This window comes from Hibiscus syriacus, unplaced genomic scaffold (genome assembly GCF_006381635.1).
Source record: "Hibiscus syriacus cultivar Baekdansim isolate YM2019G1 unplaced genomic scaffold, ASM638163v2 tig00004630_pilon, whole genome shotgun sequence".
Taxonomy (NCBI): Eukaryota; Viridiplantae; Streptophyta; class Magnoliopsida; order Malvales; family Malvaceae; genus Hibiscus; species Hibiscus syriacus.
Window position 1 is genome coordinate 1 of NW_024062021.1, and position 17,559 is coordinate 17,559.

The following is a 17,559-nucleotide window of genomic DNA, read 5'->3' on the forward strand; positions in this document are numbered from 1 at the left end:
ATGCTGTTTGAGGGAAAAGTGCAGTTTGTTATGTGTGCAGGGAATAACAAAGGATTCTTTGGGAAGTAATGCCGCGGCATCACACGTTGCTAAAGCAGATTGAAATGCCTTGGCATTTCTGGGCAGAAAAAGACAAAAGATATTCTGCATGAGGACAGCTGGCACTGGACAGCTGTCCCTGCCGTGGAGGACTGCTGTAACCGCCTGCCAGAGCTACTAATGGACCCACACTTGGAGGATAAGGTTCATGCACAAAATGTGATTCTAGGGGTATGAGGGGTATTTCGCACCCAACAAACTCATCATTACCCCTAGATATTTTTTTTTATATATGACACCTCATGGGGGAGAAAAAAAAGGGAGTGAGACACGCATAGAGCAGAAAAATCAGATTTTTTTTTTCTTTTTCTTTCTTTTCCTTGGAATATTCCTCCATTAATAAAGCTCAAGGAGTGGCAAGCTAGGCGCGAAAGGAGCTAGCGAGCTAGGTGGTTCGTGGTGGCCGAGAGGAGACCTCTGGTGGCGCGTCGAAGGCTTCTTTCACTTCCCTTTTTGTTGCTATTTTTTATATATTTTGTGGGTTGTTGGAACGAATTTTCATGACTTTGTGTTGGATATTCGAACCCCCATGAACTAATTATTTGGTGGTGGTTGGTTGAATGTTGTTTTAAACTTTATTTTAATGGTATATTTAAGTTTATTTTGGTTCTTTATTTGCTTTGCTTATGAATGCTTCACCATCTAGGCTTGTAAGAGGCATGGAAATGTCCATCTCTTAGATGAAGGATAGGTATTCGGAAGAATCCTAAACTAAAATACTTGTAAGTATTCGGAAGAAACGCAAGATAAGATCCTCATAAGCAATGGTTATGGTATTTTCAAGGGCTTTGAACCGGCCTAGGAATATTTAACTTAATCCCTTAGATCTCGAAAGAGACTAGGATATTTCAACGACCTAAAAAGGGTGTCTTTATCAATAGGGTAGGATGTACAACATCGTTGAGTGAGAGCAGATGCCTTGGCATCCTATTCTGTTAGGTTCTTTTGAACACCTTAGGAAAGCCTGTGAGTAAGTAAAGACAAGATAGCTTAATATACTTGAAATAAGTTTAAACCTTAGACCAATCCTTACCATTCATTTCATTGGAAGCTTGTCACGTGAGGATTATTTTTCTTTTATTTTATTTTTTTTATTACTGTTTACCATTTCTCATTGCCTTGACATTTCACCATACTCTATTAAACATCCATAATTGCCACTACATTTCCAGTTGCTACACCATCACACCATCAATCCGCATCCACACCAGCATACAGATCCATTGCCGTGACATTTGTATATCAAGACTAACTAACTTAGATAGAATATTGCATTGCTTTGGTTAGACTTTTGTGATTTCACCCAATCCCTGTGGAGACGATACTCACTCATCATTATATTACTTGAGCGTGTGTATACTTGCACATTATTGCGTATTTTATAGTACTCACAAACGCAACAAGTTTTTGGCGCCGTTGCGGGGATTGGCAGCTGAAGTTATTAGTTTTTGCCAGAGCATTTTATTTGTTTTGTATTTTATTTTTGTATAGTTTACTTGATATTTTTGTTTTTTTTTCAGGTTTATTAGTGTATGCCTAGAAGAAACTTGAAGAGCCTTTGGACCAATAGAACCTGAGATTGAAAGACTTTAGAAGAAGAAGACGTGCTCAAAGAAATATGTATCAGATTGGAAACCAAGGCATTGGTCAAGATGACGAAATCAGAATGCCGAGGCATTAAACAATGTGAACCTGCTATCAGGCCTCGTGTTATTCGAGATCATTTAAATCCGATGCTGGATGATCCCTGGGATTGTGGCACCCGAAATGCAAGCTGCACATTTCGAGCTGAAACCAGTCATGTTCAACATGTTGAATTCCATTGGACAGTTTGGGGGTATGCCAACTAGATGCCAGGCAACACATTCGCAATTTTCTGGAAGTTTGTGTTCTTTCCGCCAAGAAGGAGTGCATGAGGATTTCTGAAATTAAAGCTTTTCGTATTATTGCGAGACCGAGAAGGGCTTGGTTGAGTGGTGTACCAGCAGGTTCGATGGATCATAGGCCGATCTTTGCAAGAGCTTCTTATTGGGTACAACCACGAATATGAATATGCAGCTAAGGAATGAAATATCATCTTTTCGCCAGGGCGACGACGAATCAATTTATGAGTGTTGGGATCGTTACAAGAGTTTGCTTCGAAAGTGTTCAAATCATGGTTTTCATGATTGGACTCAAGTAGTCATGTTCTATAATGGAGTCAATGCACCCACGAGGATGTTACTGGATGCCTCGGCAAATGGGACATTGCTGGATAAATCACTACGGAGGCGTTTGCTATCTTGGACAGAATTGCTAACAATGATTATCAATTTCCTTCCTCAAGACTTGGGAGTGGGAGGAGAGCACCTGGAGATTCGAGTTAGAACAAAGATTCGATGTCCGCTCAACTCTCGCTATTACTAATATGTTGAAGAACTTACATGTTCCACTAATGTGAGGAAGTGAAAACAACTAATCTGGGCATGTCTGTTATGCCAAGGCAATCATCACGAGAGCGAATGCCCAACCAACCATGAGTCCATCAACTTTGGTAGGCAATTACAATCGAGGCAGCAGCAACATCCTTACTCAAACACTTTAATGCTGGATGACGTCAGCATCCTAATTTTTCATGGGGAAATCAAGGAGCCCACAATGCTAATCAACCTACTAGGCAACAGAATCATAATGAGCCTCAAAGTTACCAAAATGCTATGCCATGGCATAATACTAACAAAGGAGCTTCATCTTCAGCAAGCATAAGTTCCTTAGAAGCTACAATTCAGAATTCATATCTACTACGAGGACAATGCTGCAAGACCATTCTACTTCAATTAAGAATCAATGAGCTTTACTTCATAGTCAAGGCGCCTTACTTCAAAGCCATAGCTCGTCTCTGAGAGCTTTGGAAGGTCAAGTTGGTCAGATTGCTACGGCATTACAAGAGCATCAGCAAGGATATTTGCCAAGTGATATGAAGTCACTAAAGGGCCTGGAAAAGAGCACTGCAATGTGTTAACTCTTAGGTGGAACACAAATCATCGACAAGTCAAGGTAGTAGGCCACAACATGATGATTCTAATCCCACTACTGAAGCTGAATTACAAGATGATAGAGTTCTGAGAAGGACAAGGAGGAGGATTCTGCAAGGTACCAGATTCTGATGCCAAGGCAAAAGAAAATTCTATGCCTACAGCTAAGGAAGCTAGACCTCCCCCACCCTTCCTGCAAAGATGAAGAAGCACAATGATGAAGTTCAGTTCAAGAAGTTCGTAGACATTCTTGATCAGCTCCATATACCTCTCTTGGAAGATGTGTGAACAGATTCTGATGTATGCCAAATTTCTGAAGGACATCTGTACCAAGAAGAGGAAAGTAGAGACTGTGCCCACGACAACAGAATTTCTTCATTGAGTAAGTTGCCGCCAAGAGAAATGATCCGGGCAGCTTCATTATTCCTTGTTCAATTGGAGCTAATTTTGTTGGAAAGGCTTTATATGATCTTGGTTCAAGTGTCAACTTAATGTCGAAATCGATATTCTTGAAGCTTGGCATAGGAGATGCAAGACCCACCTCAGTTATTTTACAACTTGCCGACAAATCCCATGTTAAACCTGAAGGGAGAGTCAAGGATGTCATAGTAAGGGTGGACAAGTTAGTGTTTCCAGTCGACTTCTTAATTCTGGACTGCGAAGTTGATGTCAAGGCACCAATCATTCTGGGAAGACCTTTCCTAGCCACTGGACGTATCTTGATAGACTGTGAAAAAGGTGAACTCACCATGAGAGTGGCTGATCAGTGTGTGACTGTCAATGTTTTTAGAACGCTCAAATATGTTGATGACACTGAAGAATGCCAAGGCATTTCTGAATTGAACTCAGTGATTGAAGAAGAGATTGAACATCTTTGCCAGAACAACTTCATGCAGCTAGCAGAAAATGAATATTGGGTGGATGATGAAAGCTTAGTGGAGTCCGACGACTTTCCAATTTTGGAGGAGCAATCTAGCTTAGTACAAGTTAGATCAGGTATGAATTTTAAACCTCTGAATTTTGATGAATTCATTTCTCCTAAGCCTTCATTATTGCATGCACCCAATCTAGAGCTTAAGACTTTGCCAGGGCATCTTAAATATGTTTACTTAGGTAGCGATGAGACTTTACCGTGATTATTTCCGCTAACCTTACTGCTAACCAAGAGCAAAGTTTGTTAAGTGTTTTGATGCAGCATAAGAAAGCAATTGGTTGGACTATGGCCGATTTGAAAGGCATTAGTCCCACGATCTGCATGCACAAGATTCTGCTAGAAGATTGCCACGGCAATTCAATTGAACCACAAAGAAGACTCAACCCTGTTATAAAGCAAGTGGTGATGAAAGAAATTATGAAATGGCTTGATGCTGGAGTGATCTACCCTATCTCCAATAGCTCATGGGTGAGCCCTGTCCAATGTGTTCCGAAGAAAGGAGGCACGACGGTGGTTACGAATGAGGATAATGAGCTATTACCCACTCGTACTGTGACCGGATGGAGGATATGTATGGACTATAGAAAACTCAACAAAGCTACGAAGAAGGACCACTTTCCTCTACCTTCATGACCAAATGTTGATCGATTGGCTGGCAAAGCATTCTATTGCTTTTGGATGGGTACTCGGGTACAATCAAATTGCCATCGCACCAGAGGACCAGGAGAAGACTACATTTACTTGTCCCTGGCACTTTTGCCTTTAGGAGGATGCCTTTTGGACTCTGTAATGCCCCGATAACGTTTCAGCGTTGTATGCAAGCTATATTTTCAGATATGGTTGAGGATTTTTCTGGAGATCTTCATGGACGATTTTTCTGTTTGTGTGGATGATTTTGAACGATGCCTCGGCAATTTAGCAAAAGTTCTCAAGAGATGCGAGGAGGCTGAGTTGGTCTTAAACTGGGAAAAATGTCACTTCATAGTGACTGAAGGCATTGTATTAGGCCACAAAATTTCAAACAAGGGTATTGAGGTAGACAAGGCGAAAATTGAAGTGATTGAAAAATTGCCACCACCAACTTCGGTCAAGGGAATAAGAAGTTTTCTTGGACATGCTGGATTTTATAGAAGATTTATCAAAGACTTCTCCAAGATTTCTAAACCCTTGTGCACATTGCTTCAACAAAACCACCCTTTGTGTTGACGAATTATGCCTCGACGCATTTACTGAGCTGAAACGACAACTGATCTCGGCACCCATTGTAGTCCCTCCCGACTGGACATCACCATTTGAGCTGATGTGTGATGCAAGCGACTATGCCGTAGAAGCTGTTTTGGGGCAACGCCGAGGTAAAATTTTTCATGTTATTTATTACTCTAGCCGCACTTTAAATGAAGCACAATTGAACTACACCACCACTGAGAAAGAATTACTTGCCGTGGTATTTGCTTTTGATAAATTTAGACCTTACCTAATAGGCACTAAAGTTATTGTTCACACTGATCATTCGGCTATAAAATACTTAATGAACAAAAACGATGCCAAGCCTAGACTTATTAGGTGGATCTTACTTTTGCAAGAATTGACTTAGAGATGGTAGATAGAAAAGGAACTAAAAATCAAGTTGCTGATCACTTATCTAGGCTAGAGAACAATTCTGAATGCCATGACACTGTAGATATCCAAGAGAATTTCCTGATGAGAAAATTTTATATGCCGCGGCAATCCCGTGGTACGCTGACCTTGTTAATTTTCTTGTTAGTGGAATTGTGCCTTTTGATTTGAATAGTCAGGCTAAAGAAGTTCAAGCACGATGCAAGGCACTATATTTGGGATGAGCCATATGTTCAACATTGTGTCGATCAGCTCATTAGACGATGTTACCTGAAGAGGAGCAAAGTAATATTTTGTACCATTGTCATTCGGCCCCAAGTGGAGGCCATTTTGGTGGAGCAAGGACTGCTGCTAAGGTCCTGCAATCAGGCTTTTACTGGCCAACTTTGTTTAGAGATGCCCAAGCATTTTACAAAGGATGTGATCGATGCCAACGGACTGGAAACATCTCCAGACGACATGAGATGCCGCCGCAAAAATTTTGGAGATAGAGCTGTTTGATGTGTGGGGCATCGACTTCATGAGACCATTCCCATCTTCTGAAGGAAAATTATATATATTGCTTGCTGTGGATTATGTGTCAAAGTGGGTGGAAGCAATAGCAACTTCAAAGAATGACTCCAAGACCGTACTCAAGTTTTTGCACAAGTATATTTTCACTCGGTTTGGAGTACCTCGTGCTATCATCAGTGATGAAGGAACCCATTTTGATAACAAGTTGATTGCCAAGGCATTGCTGAGATATGGAGTTCGACACAAGATTGCCACGGCATATCATCCGCAGACAAATGGCCAGGCTGAGATATCTAATCAGAGATTTTAAGCGTGAACCCAAAGCGAAAGGATTGGTCGCCAAAGTTGGATGAAGCACTTTGGGCCTACAGAACAGCATTCAAAACTCCTTTGGGGATGTCACCCTTCAAGTTAGTGTATGGTAAAGCTTGTCATCTCCCGGTTGAGCTTGAACATAAAGCTTATTGGGCTATCAAGCGATTGAATTTCGATGCTCAACTAGCTGGGGAGCAGAGATTATTAGAACTTAATGAAATGGAAGAGTTTAGAGCACAAGCATATGAATGCTCGGATATACAAGGAAAACCAAGAAGTGGCATGACCAAAAACTGATGCCACGACATTTTCATGTGGGGCAACAAGTCTTGCTTTACAACTCCAGACTTAAACTCTTTCCTGGGAAGCTAAATCTCGATGGTCAGGGCCATTTGAGGTGCATTATGTCTATCCCCATGGAGCTGTTGACATCAGAGAATACAATGGGAAGATCTTCAAGGTCAATGGCCCAGCGTCTGAAAGCCTATAATGGAATTCCCCACGCACAACAAGACGTGTTACGGTTGCACGATACTGAAGCGTGCCCAGAGGAGAACCAAAATTCGATGCCTCGGCATTGAATTTGTGTCTGTGCATAAATAAAATTTAACATTCAAGTTTTTTCTTTAGTTTTATTTTATTTTATTTTGTAATTAATTTTTGATCTGATTTGTAGGGACCACACTGCTGCAAACCGTACAAGGAGCGGTTACCAAAGGGAGGAAAGGACAAAGCATTAATTGGAGAGATATTCTTGTGATTTGTTTCTTTTTATTAATTTAATTTCTGACATTTACTTTTCTCTTCCACAGTTTTGTCCCATCATCATCATTGCTTTTGGCAGTTTTTCCTTCCCCATATACGCACAACCCCACCCACTAATTTCTCTCTTAACCGTCCTATCACCCTTTTCCCTCCCAAATTTTTAACTTTTTTTTATCTTCATTATTAATTTTTCTCTTTCATTTTAACTTTTACCTTTTCTCTTTCTTTCATTCATCTTTCTTTGTTATTTCTCCATAGCCGAAATACATCCAAGTTTTTAAAGCTTTCAAAGCTTCTTCCTTTTTCATTTTTCTTACTTCAAAACACTGAAAATGGTGCGCTCAAGACCAGCTCCAACGACACGACCGCTTGGCAACAGTTTGAGAACGATGAGGTTAAGGCTCGGTTCCAAAACTTCAGAACCGAAAACTCTTTTTTGAGTTAGGATTTATTTTTACCGAGGAAACGATGGTGGTTTTGGACCCGATGTTATGGACATCGTGGCGCCGCTCAAATGGCAGAAGTTTGCCCGTCATCCTGGTTCGGTGAACGCCTCATTAGTTAAGGAGTTCTATGCGATATTTCCAAGCCCAATCAACACTCCATCTTCGTTCGAGGTAAGCAAATCCGTTTACATCCACTGCTATTAATCATTATTTTCATTTGCAGGGTGTTGTGGATAACCATGCCAAGTTCGAAGAGGAAGCAGATAGCAACACATACATGGGATCTTGGGGACCTTTGTTTCGAAAACACTGAGTGGAATGGTCGCCAGACGAGTAGATACTCAGTCAACCGGGAACGTCTTCAGCCGCGCGCAAAGCTATGGAATCACTTTCTCAAGCATAAACTAATGCCCACCTCCCACACACTACGATCACTTTCACGCTTATTGCTTTTGCATTCTATAATGGTATCCCGTTCGATCAATGTGGGTCATATCATTGTTCAACAAGTTCACGACTGTTTGGGTAAAAGGTAAGTGCTTTGGTGTTTCCTAATTTAATTACGCTTTATCGTAGAAAAAGGTTGAGGAAAATGCTTTTGATGAAATTTTACCTGGATTATATGGCATCACTAGGGCTAGACTTCCACTGTTGTTGGGAATTGAAAATCCAAGTCTAACGACCCTGTTCATGAGCAATCTGTAGGTGCTACATAATCGAATGAGGCAAGGTTACTTGCTCTCGAGGAAGCTGTGACGCAGACTCAAGCTCAAATGCATGCTTTACACGGTGACATCCGTAACTTCTTTGGATATGTAAAGCATAGAGATGCTGTGGTGGAATCATTCTTTCAAGAAATCATTCCCCACGGACAACGGAATTTTCCTGGATTCCCAGACGAAATTCTGCCGGCATTCAATGCCGAGGCATCTCCAGAGCCTGAGCACGATGCACCTGATCCTCCTACTGATGACCCTACTTGATACACACCGGTCCAAGACTCCTGAATATCCGCCCACTGTCCCTGTCGAAGAAACACCCAGCCCCGTCCCAGCACCCAATCCTTCTCCTGCACAACATAGTGGTCGCCGCACCAAGACCACGGCTGGACGCATTACACACTATTACTCCAATTCTTCCGAGTCCAGCCCAGCACCTATCCAAAAGCGCACCCGACGAGGAGCTGCTAGCACCTCCAAAGCACCACCATCACGTAAACATTGAGGTACATCTCTTGCATCCATTTTCATTAGTTGCATTTCATTGCATAATATAGTTTATAGTTAGTTTAGTTTTCTTTAAAGCATCGAGGACAATGCTTCCCTTAAGTTTGTGGAGGTATTGTTCTTGGTAGGTCATATGCATGATAGCATTAGCATAGTATTATGCCATGGCATCAGTAAATGGTTAGGACAGTTAGATAAAATGTTTTGAGGATACCCGATGATGATAATTTTGTTAGGCTAGAATGAATGTAATGACTGTTGAGAATGATAGAACTCACTCTAGGGCTTGATGCTTGGTGAAAAATATTTACACGATTTGTATGTTCTCTATACTTAGAAAATTTAGGAAATTTTTATGAAGGAACTTTAGTTAGCCTTGGCATTGAAATATATATGGTGTTTAAAAGAAAAATAAAAAAAAACTCCCTTAGAAATGAAACTGTGAATAATTGCTTAAGCATAACTGTAGAGGGACACTCTCTTTGCCGTGGCATTTCTGGAACTTCTTTAATAAATGGAAGCCTGTGCATATGAGTGAATGAAAGAAGTCACAGAATGACTCTACTTAACTAGCTCGGGGATGGAAGGTATGCTCCCTTTCATCTAGAGTGTGGGAGAGTAGGTGTGATGAGCTGACTCCCTTCGTAACAGTTTAAAAAAATCAAAGAAAAGGGAGTAAAAATGTGCTTAATGATAAGTAAATGCCTTGACAAAACTAGGGGACTTGATTAGAAATTGTCTAAATTCATAAGTATAGATTGGATACAATCACGCACACACACTACCACAAAGGATTTTGACCTAGAGAAAAGTACTGAATTCTGATAAGTCTAGCATGTTGAAGCCTATCGTTCTGAGGGTTGAAATTCAATTTTGTCCTCCTGTCTTACTATCGAACTTTGCCATGACATTATGCTTATGTAACTGCTATCCATTGCTTGAGGACAAGCAATAGCTTAAGTTTGGGGGTGTGTTAACTTCCTAAAAATGCTACTTTTAAAGCCTTTTTCACTTAAGTTATTGTTTGTTTAAAAGCTCATTTTAGTCATTTTAGGATCATGTAGTTGCATATAGTTGCATTTGTGGTGGTTGTGCTATTTTATTTCTTAATGATGTTGTTTGAGGGAAAGGTGCAGTTTGTCTATGGTGTGCAGGGAATAGCAAGGAAAAGGATTCTTTGGGAAGTAATGTCGCGGCATCACACGTTGCTAAAGCAGATTGAAATGCCTTGACATTTCTGGCGCAAAAAAAGACAAAAAGATATTTCTGCATGAGGACAGCTGGCACTGGACAGCTGTCCCTGCACGTGGAGGACTGCTGTAACCGCCTGCCAGAGCTACCAATGGACCACTTCCACTTGGAGGATAAGGTTCATGCACAAAATGTGATTCTAGGGGTATGAGGGGTATTTCGCACCCAACAAACTCATCATTACCCCTAGATATTTTATTTATTATATATGACACCTCATGGGGGAGAAAAAAAAGGAGAGTGAGCACACGCATAGAGCAGAAAAATTCAGATTTTTATTTTCTCTTTTTCCTTTCTTTTTCCTTGGAATATTCCTCCATTGATAAAGCTCCAAGGAGTGACAAGCTAGGCGCCGAAAAGAGCTAGCGAGCTAGGTGGTTCGTGGTGGCCGAGATGAGACCTCCGGTGGCGCGTCGAAGGCTTCTTCTCACTTCCCTTTTTGCTGCTATTTTTATATTATTTTGGGGGTTGTTGGAACGAATTTTCATGACTTTGTGTTTGGATATTTCGAACCCACCATGAACTAACTATTTGGTGGTGGTTGGTTGAATGGTGTTTAAACTTTATTTTAATGGTATATTTAAGTTTATTTTGGTTTATTTGCTTTGCTTATGAATGCTTCACCATCTAGGCTTGTAAGAGGCATGGAAATGTCCATATCTTAGATGAAGGATAGGTATTCGGAAGAATCCTAAACTAAAAATACTTGTAAGTATTCGGAAGAAACGCAAGATAAGATCCTCATAAGCAATGGGTTATGGTATTTTCAAGGGGCTTTGAACCGGCCTAGGAATATTATAACTTAATCCCTTAGATCTCGGAAGAGACTAGGATAGGATTTCAACGACTAAAAAAGGTATTTTTATCAATAGGGTAGGCTGTACAACATCGTTGAGTGAGAGCAGATGCCTTGGCATCCTATTCTGTTAGGTTCTTTTGAACACCTTAGGAAAGCCCTGTCGAGTAAGTAAAGACAAGATAGCTTAATATACTTGAGAATAAGTTTAGCAACCTTAGACCAATCCTTACCATTCATTTCATTGGAAGCTTGTCACGTGAGGATTATTTCTTCTTATTTTATTTATATTTTTATTTATTGTTTTACCATTCTCATTGCCTTGACATTTCACCATACTCAATATTAAACATCCATCATTGCCACTGCATTTCCAGTTGCTACACCATCACACCGTCAATCCGCATCCACCAGCATACACATCCATTGCCGTGACATTTGTATATCAAGACTAACTATACTTAGATAGAATATTGCATTGCTTTGGTTAGACTTTTGTTATTTCACCCAATCCCTGTGGAGACGATACTCACTCATCATTATATTACTTGAGCGATTGTGTATACTTGCACATTATTTGCGTATATTTTATAGTACTCACAACACGCAACATCGATCTAACACCTTTTATAATAAGATGTGTTTTGCTTAGGTTGACCGAAGGCACGTTCCCTGAAACACGCATTCCAGAAGAAATGTTGACATGACACCACGTGAGAAATCACATTTCAAGGGACAACACATCAAATTTCCTAAAAGCATATTAAAAATATGCTTTAAAAAATTTAAAAACAAATTATAGGACTAACATCGTAATTTAATACCTATTAGTTCCATGAGTTGAAGAGCATAACAAGATTAGTTTATATAAACATATTGGAGTGTTTATGTTATGTTTCTAGATAATGTGAGATAAAAACTAAAATGTATATTCCTTAACCTTTTATATCTATATCTAATGAATCTAAGTATACACTATTATTAAATTACATTAAGTTAATTTTATTATTAAAGTTTATTAATTAAGATTAGATATTTTTATATGTTAATATATTTAAATATTTTTTTAATTATGAGTTCAAAAATTTATGTAACACAAATTAAAAATATTTCATTGACATAAAAATATTATTTATTGAATATGATTAATTAGATCTATAATTTAATTGAATCTAATATAAAAATATAAAAAAATATATTGCTCAGTGCCATGAGCATGTAAGATGTGAGGTTTATATAATTTAAGATGTGAGGGAAATGAAAATTCATCTATGATTTGATCTTAAACAAGACTATCATAACTATGTAATTCTATAGACCCCTACTGAGATTATGTGAGGGTGATCTAACTTGCTTGTAATTTTAGAAGAAAAATTGATATTTCTAAATTAGATGGATTGACAATAGTATCTAATACATATCAATAATATCAAATCTTAATTAATATAAACCTTAATAATAAATATTAACGTAATGTAATTTAACAATAATATATAAATAAATTCATTAGATATAAAATAAAAAAAAATTATGAAATACCCTTTTTAATTTTTATCTACATTATTAATAAAAATAATTTAAACACTCAAATATATTTATATAAATTGACATAGTAAAAAAACCTAAAAGACACGCCTCTTAAAACACACATTGGCGCGTGGTGTCAACATTTCTATCTACCTAAGTGGTGTCAACATTCCGGTCTACCTAAGCAAAAGTACCGGGTGATTTTCAGGTAAAAGCGCCCTATAGCTATCCTTCTCTACGAAATCAAAGAATCTCTCTGTTTTCTTAATTGGGTTTTCATGGCTTCCGCTTTTTCTGTTCTCAGGCGGCTACCTTTCCATCTACAATTGGACCGGTCTTCATCGGCTGGCAAACTTCCACATCTGAGATTATTTCTTTCCTATAATCTTCCCGTTTGTCGAACTTCAAATTTTTAATTTCGTGGTTTTTTTGCAGGTTTCAGGTTTTGTTTTTGGCTTTAAAAACTTTGAAAGAATCAGGTCATGAACATGTCTATAATGCCGTCGAAAACCCTCTCCTTCTAGCTCAATCCGCCGCCGTTTTGGAGGTTTTCTTGCTTCTTTATTCATCCCGTTCAATATGCTTTCACTTAATTTTATTTTCCAAGTGTATCAACTTTAATTAGTTTTGTTTTCTATTTACCTGACAGATTCTTCACGGTTTAAAGGTGATTGCAGAGTGCTCTCTTGTTCTTCTGAAACGAATTATAATAGTTCTTGCGACAATTCACTAATTTGAATTCAAAAATATTTTGAATCTTATTTTGGTTTGTTAATTTTGGCAGGTCTGGTTAGGTCACCAGTGTCATCAACTCTGCCAGATTGGATCAAGATTATATTTAACTTGGGGAATTTTATGGAGTTTTCCGAGGGTAACAGAAGAAAAATTAAATTTACAGCCTTATGTTCTTTATTTTGTCTTAATTTTTACTTAAAAGTTAAAATCATTATCGTGATTCGTAGATTCGAACCCACGTTCTGGTTACGTTGGTCATCAGCTGGGGCCATTACAGAGGTAAAATTGACTGAATTCTGCTGTTTTCTTATCCATTTTTCCTTCAAATTTGTAGTTAATACCGGGAAGCTTTAATGGAGGTAATCTAGAATTGGAACTGATGAATATATTACTCAATTAGTTGATCATGCTTTTGTTATGTTTGAGATCTTCTCTTTAGTATTTAAAGTATAATTATATTGCAGGGTTTTACTGGATGTATCTTCTTTTGTTTTCATTGTTTGGTCAAATGATTTGTGGACTGTTATTTCTATCTGGATGGGAGCTTGTCCTGAATTCATGATTTTACTTTGCTGAAGCAAGAAACCTAAATATAGTTTGCTTCTTAAGCCATTTCATTTGTGTCTATCTCGTGCTTAAAAACTATCACCCGTCTTGTTCCTTGGAAGTAACCTTTTCGAACACTGGCGTTCCAATAACCTTTCACATACATGGAAAAACATTGAAGTAATTTAACATAACCACTGTGTGAAGTATATACCTGTATCCAACATTCACACTTGAGTCCGAATAACATAGTTTGGAACTTAGCATTGAATCTTGTTATCATTTTACTCATATGCCGTCATTCTTCAGAGCTGATGTTTCTCTCTACATTGACGATGCCAAAGGACATTTCTTTTGTAGACATAGATGTCACAATGAAATTAATTTTTCATAAATTCCCTTTAATCTCAGATTATTCATTCTTTGGCATGAAGGAGGCCTTTGGTTTTGCACCTTCATGGCATTTGTGGCATAGGTAAATAATACACGTGTTCTATTCTGTTAATTGAGTTTGTCAAATCCTTGGTGTTCATTTTGCTAATATTTTGTTTCTCCGAACAGGTATAGCACATTCTTGTTTGTATCCAACTGGCATCACCAGTGAAGTTGGCTTGATCTATTTTGCCCTGCTTATATTAAGGTAATACTTACCGCTTATGTGTTCTACACCTATAATTTCAATCAAACATAATTCGATAAAACAAGTGAAATTTTCCTGTTGATGGTTGCCAAGTGATATTTGTTATTGTAGGACCAAATACACTTAGAAATGTTTTAAAGGGCAAAGGATTGATGTTCGATACAATACGCTTTTCTTAAACTCCCCCCACCTTGTGTGTTTTAGCATTTCATTCCAATAAAATTGGTATATAAGGCGAAAAGAATACGCTTATTGATTGAATAAAACTGCTGGTGTATCCTCAGGCTTCTGAAAAGTTGCATAAGAATGCCGAACAAGTGGAATTTCTCCTTCGATAACTTCTACGCTGCAATCCTTGCCCTTGGATCTATGTCCCAGGTGAACGAAGCATTCCTCTTTAGTATTCATCTCTGATACTTGCTTCGGTCATGCTTATTCGAAGGGCCTATTTACGTTGCAGGTAGTCCTCACATGTACGTTATATGCTGGGGCAGGAAGAGAGCTATTTCAAAATCGAAAAAGGAGTGAAACACTGTTGAGTATTGCAACATTCTGATATCGGAACTTTGTGCCTGTATCATTTCATTCTTTTCAGCATTGCTTTTGGGCTAAACGTTTGAGTAGCGTTTTAAGTTCAATATGATGGGGATGGTGCAGCTGCTGAATTACCAAATTGTAAGTTTGGTGGTCTACTCTGGTGTCCTGCAATTCTCCCAAGTTTTGTTGTGCTTTTCATATTAGAGTATCAAAAACAAATAAATTTAGCTATTTTTTTATAAACATATTTATTCATTATATTAAGTGAAAATTGAATAGGATAAAAGTTGTATTGCTTTCTATTATATGATTAACAAATAAATCTATCTGGTTTTCAGTTCTTTCGCCAAAATAATTAATTAAGGGTAAAGTAAAACAAATGATCTTCCAATTATGACATTGTTTATTGAGTTCTCCGACTATTAAAAGTTACAAACTGATCCCCGAGTATAGGATGTTTTGTTGAATCCTTCGACTATCAAAAGTTACAAAAAGGTTACTCGACATATATTTTTTTTTAAAAATGACATTGAGCATCTATTGTAACAACTCAGAATTTTGAAAAAAAAAATTAATTGAAATTTGAGGATTTAATTGTGTAATTGGTGAAAATTGGGGATTAAATTGAAAGTTTTCAAAATTTATAGGTTGTTATAGAGTAAAGAAATTTAGGGATTAAGTCTTGAATTTACCCAAAAAATATCGATAGACACTATATTAAATGCTGAATAGATAGGCGTGGGGGTGAGTTCATAAGCAAAATTTATAAGTTTTTAATCCTTCTAACACCCAACTTCCAATCACGATACCGACGCCGTCCGACCTCTGATCGTCGTTTTGAAAACATCATCGGGTTCATCATCAAGCGAGGAACAAACCCCTTAAATTAATTGAAGTGAAATGTTGCCAAACACCGTGAATTTCAAGTCAAAGTCCCGATTTTTTTTAGCACCACCACCGAGAAAATCTTAAATTCATCGTCGATCGTTGTTCTGTTTTCGACACCTCCCACACCATCGTGTTCCTTGTGTTGTTTCGAGTCCGCCAGTGTCATCCTTGGTCTCCGTAGACGGCGGCGCGTGAGAAGGTGAAGCGGTCAATCGAGCTCTCCGTCGTTCAAAAATTTGAACTGAGCTTTGTAAGTATCTCGAAATCGATCAAAATAATTTTTAGAAAATTTTCCGTGATTTTTAGGACGTCGTAGGAGGTCTCACGCGCCCCCACGCGCCGCCAATGCGCGTGGGGAAGACTCGGCCAATGCTTGAAACCGGTTTGACCGGTTCGAATCGGTTCGACCTGACCGTTGACCGATCCGACCTGACCCGTTCACCCGACCCGACCCGTTCACCCGACCCGTTGACCGAGTGGTATTTTGGTAATTATTTTGAAAATGGTTATATTTTAGTAATTATTTTGAAAATGATGCTATTTTCGTAATTTTTTAAAAAGTGATAATTTCGTATTTTTTAAAAAGAGTGATATTTTGGTAATTATTTTGAAAAGGATTCTTAAATTCATCGCCGATCGTTGTTCCGTTTTCGACACCTCCCACACCATCGTGTTCCTTGTGTTGTTTCGAGTCCGCTGGTGTCATCATTGGTCTCCGTAGACGGCGGCGCGTGAGAAGGTGAGGCGGTCAATCGAGCTCTCCGTCGTTCAAAAATTTAAACCGAGCTTTGTAAGTATCTCGAAATCACTCAAAATAATTTTTAGAAAATTTTTCGTGATTTTTAGGACGTCGTAGGAGGTCTCACGCGCCCCCACGCGCCGCCAATGCGCGTGGGGAAGACTCGGCCAATGCTTGAAATTGGTTTGACCGGTCCGAATCGGTTCGACCTGACCGTTGACCGGTCCGACCTGACTCGTTGACCCGACCCGTTCACCCGACCCGTTGACCGAGTGGTATTTTGGTAATTATTTTGAAAATGGTGATATTTTAGTAATTATTTTGAAAATGATGCTATTTTCGTAATTTTTTTAAAAGTGATAATTTCGTATTTTTTAAAAAGAGTGATATTTTGGTAATTATTTTGAAAAGGATGATATTATGTAAATATTTCTTAAAAAGGTGAAAATTTTGTAAAATGGTTGATCAACTGTTGACTAACTTTGACCAAAACTTTGACCGGCCATTAAACGACCATTAATCTTTTTCGAATATACCTATCATGATATTTTTTGATGTCTCGAATCAGTTTTTGGGGTCTGTTTCACCAAATTCGAACCCGAAAGTCTCCAAATCGTCATCCAAACCTGTTGACTTTGATTTTGACCAAAAATTCAAATTTTCGAAAGGTCATATTTTATGTTTTTTTGATGTTCTGAATCTAATTCCGAAGTCTGTTTTGCAAAATTCTGACCCAAAATTCCCGAATCAAGCTTGTGAACCCAAAAGGCTTAGTATTTTAGCATTTTTGATTATTTATTTGAAATTTGGTTAAGGAATTGATTCAGTAAAATATTTTATGAATGTACTCGTGTTTCACCTGAGAGGGATCAATTAGGTCTGGTGTTGTCTGTTTGTCATATCAGCCCGAACCACGTACTACGAGACTTACTCGTAGGTTCCCATATATTATTTAAATAAAGATTAAGAAA

At 38.4% G+C, this 17,559-nt stretch overlaps 1 long non-coding RNA gene and 1 pseudogene across 1 annotated transcript; both read left to right on the forward strand.

The window, feature by feature from the left end:
• Nucleotides 1–12,818: 12,818 nt before the first annotated feature.
• Nucleotides 12,819–13,357, forward strand: LOC120196038. The gene is made up of 3 exons (XR_005523131.1): nucleotides 12,819–13,050; nucleotides 13,153–13,170; nucleotides 13,288–13,357. It is a non-coding gene; the product is annotated as an uncharacterized LOC120196038 (long non-coding RNA).
• Nucleotides 13,358–13,477: 120 nt separating this feature from the next.
• Nucleotides 13,478–14,902, forward strand: LOC120196495 (annotated as a pseudogene).
• Nucleotides 14,903–17,559: the final 2,657 nt, after the last annotated feature.